At 45.1% G+C, this 13,991-nt stretch overlaps 1 protein-coding gene across 8 annotated transcripts in view; it reads right to left on the reverse strand.

The window, feature by feature from the left end:
• Positions 1–13,991, reverse strand: part of LOC147684688 (hydroxyacylglutathione hydrolase, mitochondrial) — a 699,222-nt gene that overhangs the window by 436,693 nt on the left and 248,538 nt on the right. Inside the window, exon 1 of one of the 8 annotated variants that reach the window (XM_086940523.1) lies at positions 9,963–10,770. The exons of 6 other annotated variants lie outside the window; for them this stretch is intronic. The gene's annotated coding sequence lies outside the window, so the exon portion shown is untranslated. Of the gene's footprint in view, positions 1–9,962; positions 10,771–13,991 lie in introns of those variants that run through there. One more of the 8 variants, XM_086940524.1, reaches the window with a different exon arrangement.

A 13,991-nucleotide genomic window follows, 5' to 3' on the forward strand; every position in this document is an offset into this window, starting at 1 on the left:
TTATGGCAAAAAAATTAAAACATTTTTTTTAAAAATGTATTAAAAGTTTTTGAGTACACTCCCACGAAGGTTTCTGGCAAAAACCCATCATTTGAAATGTCATGAGCGATGTCACTGACCATGTCATGAGTGATGTAATATGTGACTTCATCAGCAGTGCATTGCGGGCGCGCGAGCTATAGTTAGCTGAACTAACTATAATGGGGGAATTTCAAAGGTTTTGTATGAGTGAAATGCCCAGCTAAATAGATCATGTGTGAAACCTATGTTTTTTTAAGTGAATTTTTAAGTTTTTTTTAATGCTAATTCCTAACTATAACATGCCTGAAACCTATGTTTTTTTCAGTGAATTTCAAAAGGTTTTTTAAATGCTAATTCCTAACTTGAACAAGGTTAAAACCTATGGTTTGTTCAGTTAATTTGCAAGGTTTTTAAATACTAATTCCTAACTATAAGATACCTAAGACCTACGTTTTTTTCAGTCAATATATATATATATATATACATATATATATACACATATATACACATATACACACACACACGCACTGGAAAACTAAACACCCACTTCCCTTACAAAGAAATAGAAAGTTTGCATCTCTGCAGCCTCTCTTATTTTTCACCTTATTCATTTTCCGCTCAATCAACAAATCATCCACAAATACACACACCTACTTACTGCCTTTCTTGGCTGGGCTTATCAATTATTCTTCTTTAATTCAAATTCAAAGTCAAGGCCCTTTATTCAGCCTTCTTCGTAACTACTACCCATCAATAGCAGTGGGTAATTTCCACACTTCCGTCCTTTCTTCCGTCCTTACTACCGCACACTATGTGTACTTTATGCACTAGCTTGCTTCCTTAGATGTGCTACTTGTTTCTCTTGCTCCCACTGCGGAATTCAACACCCTATCTGTGTAATGAGCTGGAAATCCAAAGATTCTCTTCACTGAAAAGGCAGCGGGTAGTTTGCGTGTCTCCAACCTTTCTTATTTTTCACCTTTTTCATCTTCCATTCAATCAACACATCATCCACACATACACACAACTACTTGCTGCATACATTAGCTGTGATTATCAACCATTCTTCTATTTCATATACCTATTCAAAGTGCAGGCCTTTATCGAACATTTTTATTGCAACAAGTACCCCAGTCGAAGACATTGTAAATTTGCACACTTGCTCCCTTTCTTGGCTGGGGTTATCAATTATTCTTCAATTTCATATTCCGATTCAAACTCAAGGCCCTTTATCGAGACTTTTTGTGTAACTACTGTTGCAGGAATTCTGCTCCTACACAGAACTGTGCATAAAGACTTAGGACCTCAATGAATTACGGTGTACCAAAACCCACCTTAGTACCCTAACCCCCTACCAGACTAGCAATCAGCGACTCATTGGCTCTTCGTTCTATAGTAAAAACACCAATGACTAGTCAACCCAGAACATGAGACTTAGATTACCTCAAGTAAGGTAGATAAAAAGAGCACTCTTTCGTTGTAGTCTTACACCAGTCCAAAACAAGGAGTAAATAAAGACACGTGCAAGTTTGAAATGTTTATTTCTAACGCCGTAATCTCATGCACAGTACCTTCGATAATACAACCAAACATATTATCAGAAACAAGGTTGTCAGCATTGTTACTATTCCATAAAATACAAAGTGAGAAAGCATCTTATATTGCTAACGGGAAACAAGTTTAAAAAATACCTACATTTCACCTTCTCTACCTACCAGGTTAGTCTATAACTACAGAAGATCTCATAGAATTACATGGGCAGACCCATACCTCTGGTACTCAGCAGTAGTAGATCACATTGAGTTCTGCACAAACTGTCAGGATACCAATGTTCTCCAACTGTGTCTAATTATGCCTCCACAATGCATTATTAACCGCACCAGTATCAGACGTGGCCACACCTGCATATGTGTTATAGGTCGAACGTGCAAGGATCATTCCGAATAACAGACACAGTATCCAAGATAACCTTGATGTTCCATGCTATCACTATACACACTAAACTAGCGAGGCAGTCTAGAAATGTAGCATAACAAATTATTCTTAGGTAAAACAAAATACTCAGCCTTCTCTAAACAATATCAAAATTGCGTGTCATGTGCAAAGCAGAGCAGGAAAGCAAAAATGGAGCTTAAGCTTGTAATGAACTCATGCTAATTTAACACGGTGTGAGTGCAAGGCTCAGCCCACGACACCCTCCCTCGATAGAACTACGTGATATAAACGTAGGCGAACTAGGAACGCAGAGTCCTTGCCTGAAAAGCAGTCAAGTTCAAATTTGCATAAAAAATGATTCGCTGTTTGATAGAAAACAGTAACAAAATAAAAGAGAATAGGTAGAAAAATCAAAGAGTCTTAATCCAACAGCGTATAAGCACAGTATGTAGCAACAGCCTCCAAGAAGAAGTCATTGTTCTCATCTGAAAACATTTCAGCCATCCAATTCAATAGTGAGAATGAACATACATGTTGCTCAACGACCGGAGCTTCCATCACCATCGGAGGAAACCTCGGGTCATCTTCAACGTAACTGCGTGCCAAAAAGTCATGCGCCGTTGCAAAAACATTCCAACGTCCCATTATTCCATGTATCGCTGCTAAGGCCATAATCCCGCTGCCAGAACAGAGCAAGTCATGAACCTGGTTCATAGCTGGTCATAATCCGCGTTGGGAGACACCGTACTGCAGAGACACAAATCTAGGGTCCAGTCGAAATCGCAGCTCAGGCAATGGAAGACAGGTTGAACGCATGTGAAAAAGGAGAATTGAAATGATAATCCATAAACTGCACTCAATGTAGCCAGAGGTAGCGCTCCGTAATAACTAAGCATTCAGTTGCGGAGCAGCAACAGCCGAGAAATATTGTCGTGTGCTGGAGGATTTGCATCCATATTTAAGTAAACAAATTAATAGGACACCGGCAACTAATGCGACTATTAAGGGGAATCCGTCAAAGATGCTGGAAACAAATCGAATGAAAAAATGCCGAAAAGACACCAAATATAGTTTGAAAAGAATTCACAAGACCACTGCTTCTAACTTTAAAAAAGTAAGGTAACCCCGTAGTCAAGGACGCATTAAAGATACTCTGAATCAACTCCCCAAAATACAAAGGCACGTCTGCATTTAATAAATCATACACTTCTGTGCGGGTGTTTACTACATGAAGGACAATTGTTTCTCTAGTAGATGTAAGAGCGACCTCTTTTTGAGACAATAGCGCTCTTATACGGCTCACTTTGTTGACTCTTCTTTCAAGGTCGGAATCGACGGCCAGATGGAAACATCAAGCTTCCCATGCAGAGGAGTAAACAACTTTTTTTTTTAGCAAACCACACGCTCAGTTACCGTAATCATGTAACCAATGCCTGGTGACATTGCACAACAATCTGCATTATTTCAAATTAAATAACTCATGTTTCCAGTAAACTGAACAATGGTATGATAGCAGGTGTTGCAGTGCCTTTCAAAACTCACACCAAATTAGGTGCATCTTGATTACAAGAGCCATGCAATTGTACGTGTCTACAAATTAAGGAGTGATCTGGTGCTATTGTGCAATCCTCGCCATTCAGATAGACTTCTTTTTTCTCCCTCAGAAACCTATATGTAAATGATAATAACCAAGCTTCATGGAGATAAGCGCTGCCTACACACCCATATCTTCCTATAGCATAGTATTACATGCAAACCTCAAACTTAAACAGGCAAAAAAGTAAAGTTATGATACTGTGGATAAGCCACACAGCTAAATCGGATTTCCAATGAGTGACCACGTCTAACCATTCTCATAGTGCGCCCTGTGCTCTGATTTGACAGTGATCGCACCATAGTTTGTACTGCTAATCATTTTCAGCATACGCTACGAATACGCTTTCACGTTACACGTCGCATGAAAGCTTCCGTGTGACGTCATGTACGGCGCCCCGTACGCAAAGACGCAAATGTTTTTAATGGTTTAAAAACATATATTTATGTATTTATTGAACAGACTAACAGAACACATTATCTAGGATAATTATGAAAACATTTTTTTTTAAGTTCCAATAATCCTACATTACTTTTAAAAGCAATTACACCAATCGCGGTGAAAAGTCATGCGTACTCGCATCCTAAGAACACCGTAATAACAGCGTAACCGTACGCAAAGCCATGTGACTTTAAAAGAAGAAATTTCATTGGATCATAACACTTCCTATTACAACTGTTGAAACTTCCGTCCCATTTTAAAAATTCTAATTTGACTTTCTAAAAAGAAATATCTCTTCTGATAATCTTGTCAAATAGAACGAAGTTTACCATATTAACAGCAATGGACTCATCTTCCAGCCATTCTTCAGAAGAATATTTCATTCCTAAATAAACTCCAAAGAAGAGGAAAGAAGATCTAATTTGGCAGTTTTTTACTTTTCCAGAAGGGCAAAAAAAGGTTAATGCTCCAAAAGTAGCCTGTAAAATTTTCCAAACTCTTTCAAGGGGTGATCCGTCTCAGAAATACTCCTTTACCACAGCAAATATGGAGCGACACGTAAAGAACTTACACCCCAACAACTTTGCTCGAGCTGGAACAAAGAGGTTGAAGGACAACCCACCTGCTACTGCACCAATGCACATCAACTACTGCACCAGCATTTTCAGCAAACAGTCCACGCACACAAATTCATCCTGATTTTGCTCAAGTTAAAATTCTATACATTTATTGCAATAAACTTTTGTGTTATGGGAAACAGTCTATTGACCTGATAAAATGCAGAAGCAGGAGCATCGCTGTCCTCTGCATTACTTTTTTTTCCATTCTTTTCTTCCTGTTGGACACTTCCAAGTCCCCCATTATAGAAAAAAATTGCCCCCGGGATTTGGCCCCCCGGGAGCTAATTAGTAATAACACGAACTTCTAGGTTTTTTTTCTTTTCCAGCGCGTACGAGTACAATACGCGTACAACGCAGTTGTTTTATTTTAAAAATAAATAAAATTGCGCCTAAACATCCATGTGAGACCCCTGAGCAGGCCTAGAGGGTCAACATGTTTCTACCCTACCCCCTTTCCTTATTTTTTAACTTTGTTTTACTGTTTTCTTGTGACTCTGTGCTACCGAGGCACAAGATGGCTGCCAACACATCCTGGTTTGGAGTGTTGACAGACAGTTGACATCCAATCAGCATACAGCTCGTGCTCTTAATTGTACGGATTTCCGTACGCGTGCTGTACTTAGTCTATAGATTTCGCTATGATTTTACTTTTGATTTTCTCAGGAACTACAGAACGGATTTACGCCATTTAACAAAAAGCACAATCTGCGAACTAAACTCTACCTCTCTGCCAAATTTGGTGTAATTACGTTCAGCCGTTCGGGCCATAGCCCTGGCTAAAGGTCCCTATGGAAAATTGCATGGGGAGAACACCTTTTGGGACCCCCACTTTTTTCTCGGCCCCACTTGACGAATCACCCCCAAACTTTCAGGGAAGTAGCGGAGCAGGCCATTTTCTTGGAGAAATTCGCAAAGATTCGTCCACCGGCGCCAAAGTTATTCCAAATAGAATGGTGTGGATTTCCTATGGAAACTAGGTCCTAACTATAATTACCTGGCGACCGCCAGTAGGAGATAGATATATATATATATATATATATATATATATATATCTCCAAGTAATTCCTCAAACCTCCACGCAGCGTGGCTAAAGAAGAAGACGGACCCCGCGGCTTCAGTCAAGATGTTGTTTTTATTGTTTAGAACCTTTCAAGCGACGCGTTTTGAGTACCAAGTACTCTTGATCACACACCTGTTTAGCAGTCAGCTTGCTTTTTTAATGCTGTGTTTCCTTGACCCAGCCTATGGGCCACACCTCCTAAAGTGCATCACATTACTGATTCATGAACATAGAAATAGTGCACATTGTTAATGGGAAATACTGAACATCTTAGCGTTCAATTCAAGTATATACAGTTCGCCTGAATATATACATACATATTAATGAAATAAATTGCATTTTCTTTCATTTAAAATGATTCTCCCATGTATTTGATAATTTAAAATCACTCAATTCCACACATTTCATTGACGTGCATCTTTAAACAAATATCTTCACTGCATGAATGCAGATACCAACCGGTATATAAAGTGACTAGTGCTAAATTCTATGCAAAAATAATATATTCAATAAATTGTTGATCATCCTATATAATTTACTTTATTAAATCGTGAACACATTTATCCTGCTAGAGGTCTTTGTTCCTTTTCTCAGTCTAGGATTCATCCAGTGCTCAGGAACACCAAGTCAAGAGATGTCGTAACTGCAATTTCATTGCGCTTGCTAACCCTAACGAGGCGTTGAAGCCCTTTACGGTAAGGACCACGTTACTCAGAAACCCAAGGTTAGTGGTTAATCCAAATAAATTGTTGTTCTTAGGGATTAGTTATGTGCTCTCAAGAATACAAAACATTCCAGTTAGGTGTGATAAATAGTGGAGACCATGAGGTTTCAGAAAAATGGTTGGTGGGAGGTATGATTCCAAGCAATGGAAGAGCCCTCCGTTAGGATACCAGTCTTTTAGTCACAGACAGTCTTTTAGTCACAGACAGCACAAAATGGTTGCTGCCGACCAGAGACCCATTTTTGCTCTCTCCTGTTGCTGAGCCAAGCTCGAGCAGGGGAAGGTAGAATAGGCATCTTGTCACAGGGAGGTGTGACCACCTCAAAGGTAGAGAAAGCGTGCCTATTCAGTGGCTAGAAGGACTAGTGAAAGCGACTCTCTCACAGAAATGGTTGGAAGGAAAATTCTCAGGCGGGGGAATTCTTCCTTTTGGAAAAAGTGCCCTCACACACCCATGCGGATGTCATGCTTCATCATCGGACGTTCCTCCTCGTGGGGGTGGCGCTGCAGTCCCCCATGGGCCCCGCTAGAGGGCTCCTTATCAGAGCTTTTTTTATGGAGAAACGGCGCAGTGGTGAGTGCGGTGTGTAGGGGGTGACTTGAGTGATTTAAAAATACTGCACTAGTACCCAAAAAAACTTTTTTCGGGGGTCTGTGTAGTATGGTTAAAAAGGTGACAAGCGAAGACCCCTTGATGTAGTTATCAGAGGAGCGAGTATTTTCCTTCTGCTTTGTCTGAGTCATAATGGTAGTGAAAGGTGGAGCTTTCGCTACCTTTGAGGAACAGTCAACCCCTAGTAATTATGTTAGTCTTGGGAGCTCGGATACTGGACCTCTCTTTCCTTTTGCTCCCAGTTCCCCCCTTTTCGATTTTTGAGGTGTAACCACCTCCCAAACAGGACTTATTGTATTAGGGCTGGGTGGGTGCGCTTGCCAGCGCCTGAAAGTCTGCATGAGGGGCCCATTTGTTGTCCCTGTCCATAATACAGTTCGAACCAGTTCTAGGAGCCGTTGGCTCCCACTCTGGTTCAAAACTGGACAAAGGACATAGGAGTAAACTCCCCCTGGGAGGGTCCACTAAATCGTCCCATCCCTTTTCTTAGGGTGCTTAAGGCCTTACCTGGGTGTAGGCCCCTAGATTCATCGTGGGATAAGATTCAGAATGGAAAGCACTGCACTTCTACCATCTGGGCACTCTGGACTTTGTTTGGGCTGGACTTCGTCTCCCTTACAGTCTGCTGCATCATCTGTGCTTCTGCATCACACAGGAACCCTCCCAAGGCCAGTGAAGCAACAGGACTACTGAAGTAATCTCCCTTGGAGAGAAGGAGTCACTCCTAGATCCTGAGCTCCTCCAGACTCTGTGGACTCTGCAACACAGGTGGTGGTTTTCCCCAGCTCTCTAGGCCTGCTCTACTTTCCCACCAAGTTTGAGACCAGTTGCCCTCGAGTGGGTTGCAATAACCGAACCCCTCAGCATTGCGTCCCCTTTGCAGTTGCAAAGGCTTGTTGACCTCTTTGCAAGAAGATCTTCGGACTTCAAGTAACCCCAACCTCGAGCACCACCAGTGACCAGAATCTTCGGCCACACTGCATCGTGTGCATCGTGGCCTGCATCTTTCGGTGAGATGTCGGAGGTCCTCTCGCGACTCCTGTGCCTCCGGCTTGTGGGTCCACTTGAGGGTCACCTTTGTTTTTCTTGGACTCGAGTCGTGGTTCTTATACCACTTTCTTAGTATATGGTTTGTTCCCCCCCCCCCCCCCCCCCCAGGCTGTGTATTAGTGCTATGTACTGTGATTACTTTGCTAAGGTATTGTGTGCTTTGGGTCTATCTGTCTGGGAGATACCGTAACGTACTAGTGTTATACAATAAATACATATCTGTATAAATACTTTGTGTGGTTCTTATTCATTTAATCGATACTATAAGATTGCATTCTGGTAAAACAAGCTGCTTTAGACTCCTTCAAGACTAAGCCTGAAGGCTGCTCTCCACAGCTACGACTTGGAGAGCTTTCTGTGGTTGTCGAAGACCTCTTAAATCACCATAAGGGTTGTCTGGACTGGTGCAAGGTGCCCACTTACATTAGTGGACATCATATACTTGGCCGGCTTCTCACAATGGGTAACAAATATAATGGAGGACTCCGCTCCGATCAATTAGTCTCACACTCAAACTGTTCCCTCACGGGGCTTGTCAAACAAGTCAATAAAACAAGAGTACCTTCAAGCATATGTGTAGAAAGGATGTCCTGTGAAGTTGTGATGTAATCGTTTTATCAATGTTTTAATTGTTACATCCTGTCATTAAGGTGGGCGCGCTAAAAAAATAACAAAGGGAACAAAACCAGTGCTCAGCTATAACAGTGTTTGGTATATAAATTGTGCAACAAACATCATTTAACCTCATAGATGCTATTAAACATTCCTCCCCAGTGCTGCGCTGTCCATTGGAACTAGTGCTGAATGGACGTCCAATGGTCGTGCGCAGCACTGGGGAGGTAGTGCTGCCGTCGGCCAATGCACCGAGGCAGCACTTAAGGGGATAAAGTAAGATAAAGTAGTTCCAATTTATTTTTTTAAGTGTATTTCCTATAACATATAGGATCGTTTTTATCTTAGTACATCAGATCATAGTGCTCTATCGATAGGCTTTACCACGCAACAGTTTTTAAACGTGAACTTGGAAACAATCATGCTCCCCTGCCTTGATGACAATGCCATTAAGAGGCTAATTCGCTTGTCATGTGTAATCCATTTAAGGTCTAGATTAATATTATACCGGAGCAACAATATATTCCATTAAATCAAACACGAGATTTTTGTACAATGCAGATCCTGAACTCACATATTCGAAGGTGCACATGTATGCAATAATTAAAAAAGGGAAGCACAGGTTTGGACAAAGAAAATATTTGCCTAGGAGCACAAAATATGGTCGAGTGGAAGCTATGATTTATCCCAGGTTTTTTGGTTTCACTTAATGCAGTTCAGTCACTAGATGTCCATCTTTTTCTCTCTCCTGTTTTGCATCAAAGGTTAATGTTTGTCTTGAATTCTTGGCGTATAAAGTTATAGCATGGGGAGTGGGAAGAAGGGCAAGCAGAACTCAAAAACTTCGCTTTTCGGTTGAGTGTCGGAGAGGAACTCATGCTGAACCAGAGCCAGGCATCTGGCTTGAGCCTTCCGTGGCTCGCCCTTTATTAGTTTGGCAAGTGCCCGGTATTTGTTTGATTTGGAAAGAAGGGAAGAGGAAATGTACAAGGTTTGCACAAGTTTATGTCACATAGCTCGAAAGTGTTTATTGACTGTTTAATCGGAAGTGCTGCGGACATTTGCTTGGACGATATAAAACCACTACCTTGTATTTCTATATTTTTGGAAAACGCTATGAAAAGAATTTGAAAAAAAATGTTTAATAATTTCTATTGTTTTAGCAAACATTGTATGCTGGCACTTTAGCTCAAGTGATCGAGTTAAAATAAGACAAGCAGTTATAAGTATGGAAAAAACAGAAGCCAACGAAAACCCCGATCTATTAATAAAAACATAGTGCCTCGACTCACCTTCTCCCAGGGTTTCCAAACTAGGTAAAGGGCACTAACGTAATCCTTTTCACAAATATCACATTCCTATACAGAAAAGTGTTCCAGGGTCTCACTGGGAAAAGCCTGTACTTCCTCGAGTTAAGTCCTGCAGACAAGTATCCGGGCTAGGTCATAAACATACCAAGGACTGGCACTTGAAACTTGACAGTACCAAACGGTTAACACTCCGCGCTGAAGGTGTAACAGACACGGCCCCAAGGGCCCGGTGCTCTCCGACGTGCACGTCCAGGTGGTATCTTTCCCAGTCCCAGAGTTATGGACTCAGACGTCGAAGACTCATCTTCTCATTGGGAACCGAGTGCCGCTAGGATTCCCTGGCAGAACTACAGGCTCTTTGCCTCGTCAGCTTGGGCAATGAAGGCAGGTGGTTACAGGCACAGTCCCACCCCTAAAATTAGAGTGAGCCGGGGCTGGGAACGCAGCCGAGCCCGCGGACAGGGCGTTTCTGTACGGGCACTGCCAGCCCAGCTGATGGGAGGACGTGGGCGCGTTTGTACAGTGACAGGGGGAGGGGTAGCGATCAGCTGTCGCACACACCCAAGCCTACCGATCACTGGGAGGGGAGCTCGCGGCACAAGCGGTGAAACCTGAACAGTGACAGGCCAGGGGACCAGCAGCAGCTGAATGAGCGAGCTGCGCAATAAATGGCAGTTTGGTTGTAGTGAAGCTCCAAGGGGCGGAGTCGGCGTGCTCACAACAAATACACGTGTTGCTCGGCAGTGACGAGCAAGCACGTCACGTCAGCTGCGCGGCTCGAGCCAACAGGAGGTCTCGCCTCACGACTGCAAGAGCGAAGCCGCGGTGGGAGGGGCGCTCCTCACGAACCCCGAGACAGCATCCGCACCGCTATCAGCTATTGACATTGACAGTTAGGACCGGATTCTGATAAGTAAACAAACGTGACAGGCCAGACATAGAAGTAGGACTAAAGGCTGACAGCGATCAAGGTATATCTGACCTGTCCCGGGTTTTGCGTAACATTGTAAATGTAAATCTCATGTAAAGCAGAATGGTCTAAAAAATTACTAATGTAGCTTTTTCTTTCAGACAGCAAAGGAGGAGGTCAGATGTAAACATAGTCATGTAAATGCTTACAAGGCTAAGTTTACAATAACTTTAGCTAAGATAGGACCTCCACCCTGTGGCCCCTGTCCTCCTTGCGACTCCGTCTCCACTCTGCTGGGAGCACGTAGGTGGCCTTCTGTTTTGCCTGAAACAAAAACGATAAATTACGCATAGCAGTGAATTACTGTCAATTCTATGGCAGGACGGAGGCTCCGATTATGCTTTCTCTATTTCTTTACTGAACAAACACAGCAGCCAATCAGCACACAGTAAAGGAAAAATGAACTACAACACCCATGATACCTGGGCAACTATAGAGTCAGGGCCGGTCCTAGAACTTCTGGGGCCCCGGGCGAAAGGGAAGATGTGAGGCCCCTCTAATTTGCATGTAAAATCCAGTCGCGGCTAGCATGACTCGCGGGTGGGAGGTCTCGCAGGGGTTATTAAAAAAATAAAATAAACTTACCTTCCCAGGTCTCACGTCATCTCTGCTCCTGACCTGCTCTCTTTCTTTCCTGCCTCTGGCAGAAACAGGAAGCAGGCAGCCTCCCTCTCCAATGGCAGCATTGTGATTGGTTGGGACGCCGACCAGCCAGGCGCCTATGGGGAGGCCGTTTTCTCCATGTAGGGTGCATTGGTGCCTACATGGAGGAAGGCCAGAGTGTGCATGACTGGTTAGGTCGGTCCCGGAGGGCCGACCAAACAGTCAGGGCCCTTAGCACGGGGCAAGGCACTCCTCCCCTGCCCTAAAGCAGACCCGCCTGCCCCCAACCAAACACTTCTGCTTTCTCGCAGTGCGAGTAGCAAAAACATAAAATGGTAGTTTTTGCATTTTATATTTCTACTTCTCGCTCTGCGAGAAAGCAGTGGGGTGACGCTCCTCCGCCCTAGTGGAGGAGCCGCCTTTGGTAACATCACAAGAAGTGGCATAACAGAAAGTTACACCGCAGGACTATTGATCTTATTTGGCATCTCTGAAGAGACCTAACATGGATAGCAGTAACATGGACAAAACAAGCATTGGAAATGCAATAGGTCTCGCAGCATTAGAGTTAGTGCTTTTAGAATTGTTTATGGTTTTTTTTTGTAAATCTTTAGCATTTTTGTTTCCTGTAGCCAATGCTAAAGAATTTCAAATAAAAAAAGCCATAAACAATTCTAAAAGCTCTAACTCAAATGCTCCGAGACCTATTGCACTGTGTGAGGGTGAGGGGTTGAGGGTGAGTGAGGGTGAGGGTGAGTGAGGGTGAGGGTGGGTGAGGGTGGGTGAGGGTGGGTGAGGGTGGGTGAGGGTGAGTGAGGGTGAGTGAGGGTGAGTGAGGGGTTGAGGGTGAGTGAGGGTGAGGGTGAGTGAGAGTGAGGGTGAGTGAGAGTGAGGGTGAGTGAGAGTGAGAGTGAGGGTGAGAGTGAGGGTGAGTGAGGGTGAGGGTGAGAGTGAGGGTGAGGGTGAGTGAGAGTGAGGGTGAGTGAGAGTGAGGGTGAGTGAGGGTGAGTGAGGATGAGTGAGGATGAGTGAGGATGAGTGAGGATGAGTGAGGATGAGTGAGGATGAGTGAGGATGAGTGAGGGTGAGTGAGGGGTTGAGGGTGAGGGGTTGAGGGTGAGGGGTTGAGGGTGAGGGGTTGAGGGTGGGTGAGGGTGAGGGGTTGAGGGTGAGTGAGGATGAGTGAGGGTGAGTGAGGATGAGTGAGGGTGAGTGAGGGTGAGTGAGGGTGAGTGAGGGGTTGAGGGTGAGTGAGGGTGAGTGAGGGTGAGTGAGGGTGGGTGAGGGGTTGAGGGTGAGGGGTTGAGGGTGAGGGGGTGAGGGTGAGGGGTTGAGGGTGAGGGGTTGAGGGTGAGGGGTTGAGGGTGAGGGTGAGTGAGGGTGAGGGGTTGAGGGTGAGGGGTTGAGGGTGAGGGGTTGAGGGTGAGGGGTTGAGGGTGAGGGGGTGAGGGTGAGGGGGTGAGGGGTTGAGGGTGAGGGGTTGAGGGTGAGGGGTTGAGGGTGAGGGGTTGAGGGTGAGGGGTTGAGGTTGAGGGTGAGGGGTTGAGGTTGAGGGGTTGAGGTTGAGGGGTTGAGGGTGAGGGGTTGAGGGTGAGGGGTTGAGGGTGAGGGGTTGAGGGTGAGTGAGGGTGAGGGGTTGAGGGTGAGTGAGGGTGAGGGGTTGAGGGTGAGGGGTTGAGGGTGAGGGGTTGAGGGTGGGTGAGGGGTTGAGGGTGAGTGAGGGGTTGAGGGTGAGTGAGGGGTTGAGGGGGAGGGGTCGAGGGGGAGGGGTTGAGGGTGAGTGAGGGTGAGGGGTTGAGGGTGAGGGGTTGAGGGTGAGTGAGGGTGAGGGGTTGAGGGTGAGTGAGTGAGGGTGAGGGGTTGAGGGTGGGTGAGTGAGGGTGAGGGGTTGAGGGTGAGGGGTTGAGGGTGAGGGGTTGAGGGTGAGTGAGGGTGAGGGGTTGAGGGTGAGGGGTTGAGGGTGAGTGAGGGTGAGGGGTTGAGGGTGAGTGAGGGTGAGGGGTTGAGGGGTTGAGAGTGAGGGGTTGAGGGTGAGTGGGTGAGGGGTTGAGGGTGGGTGGGTGAGGGGTTGAGGGTGAGGGGTTGAGGGTGAGGGGTTGAGGGTGAGGGGTTGAGGGTGAGTGAGTGAGGGTGAGGGGTTGAGGGTGAGTGAGGGTGAGGGTGAGGGGTTGAGGGTGAGTGAGGATGAGTGAGAGTGAGGGTGAGTGAGGGGTTGAGGGTGAGGGGTTGAGGGTGAGTGAGGGGTTGAGGGTGAGTGAGGGTGAGTGAGGGTGAGGGATTGAGGGGGAGGGGTCGAGGGGACCGCTGTTCCTATGCAAGTGCGGTCCAACACATCAAATTCGATGTAGTAGGAAAAGTTTGCCGTCAGATAACGCCACCTGTTGAGACTCATCAAAGTTGACTGTCAACGTGGGGGGTGCGGTCTTCCTGCCTCAGGC

This window comes from Lissotriton vulgaris, chromosome 10 (genome assembly GCF_964263255.1).
Source record: "Lissotriton vulgaris chromosome 10, aLisVul1.2, whole genome shotgun sequence".
Lineage (NCBI taxonomy): Eukaryota > Metazoa > Chordata > Amphibia > Caudata > Salamandridae > Lissotriton > Lissotriton vulgaris.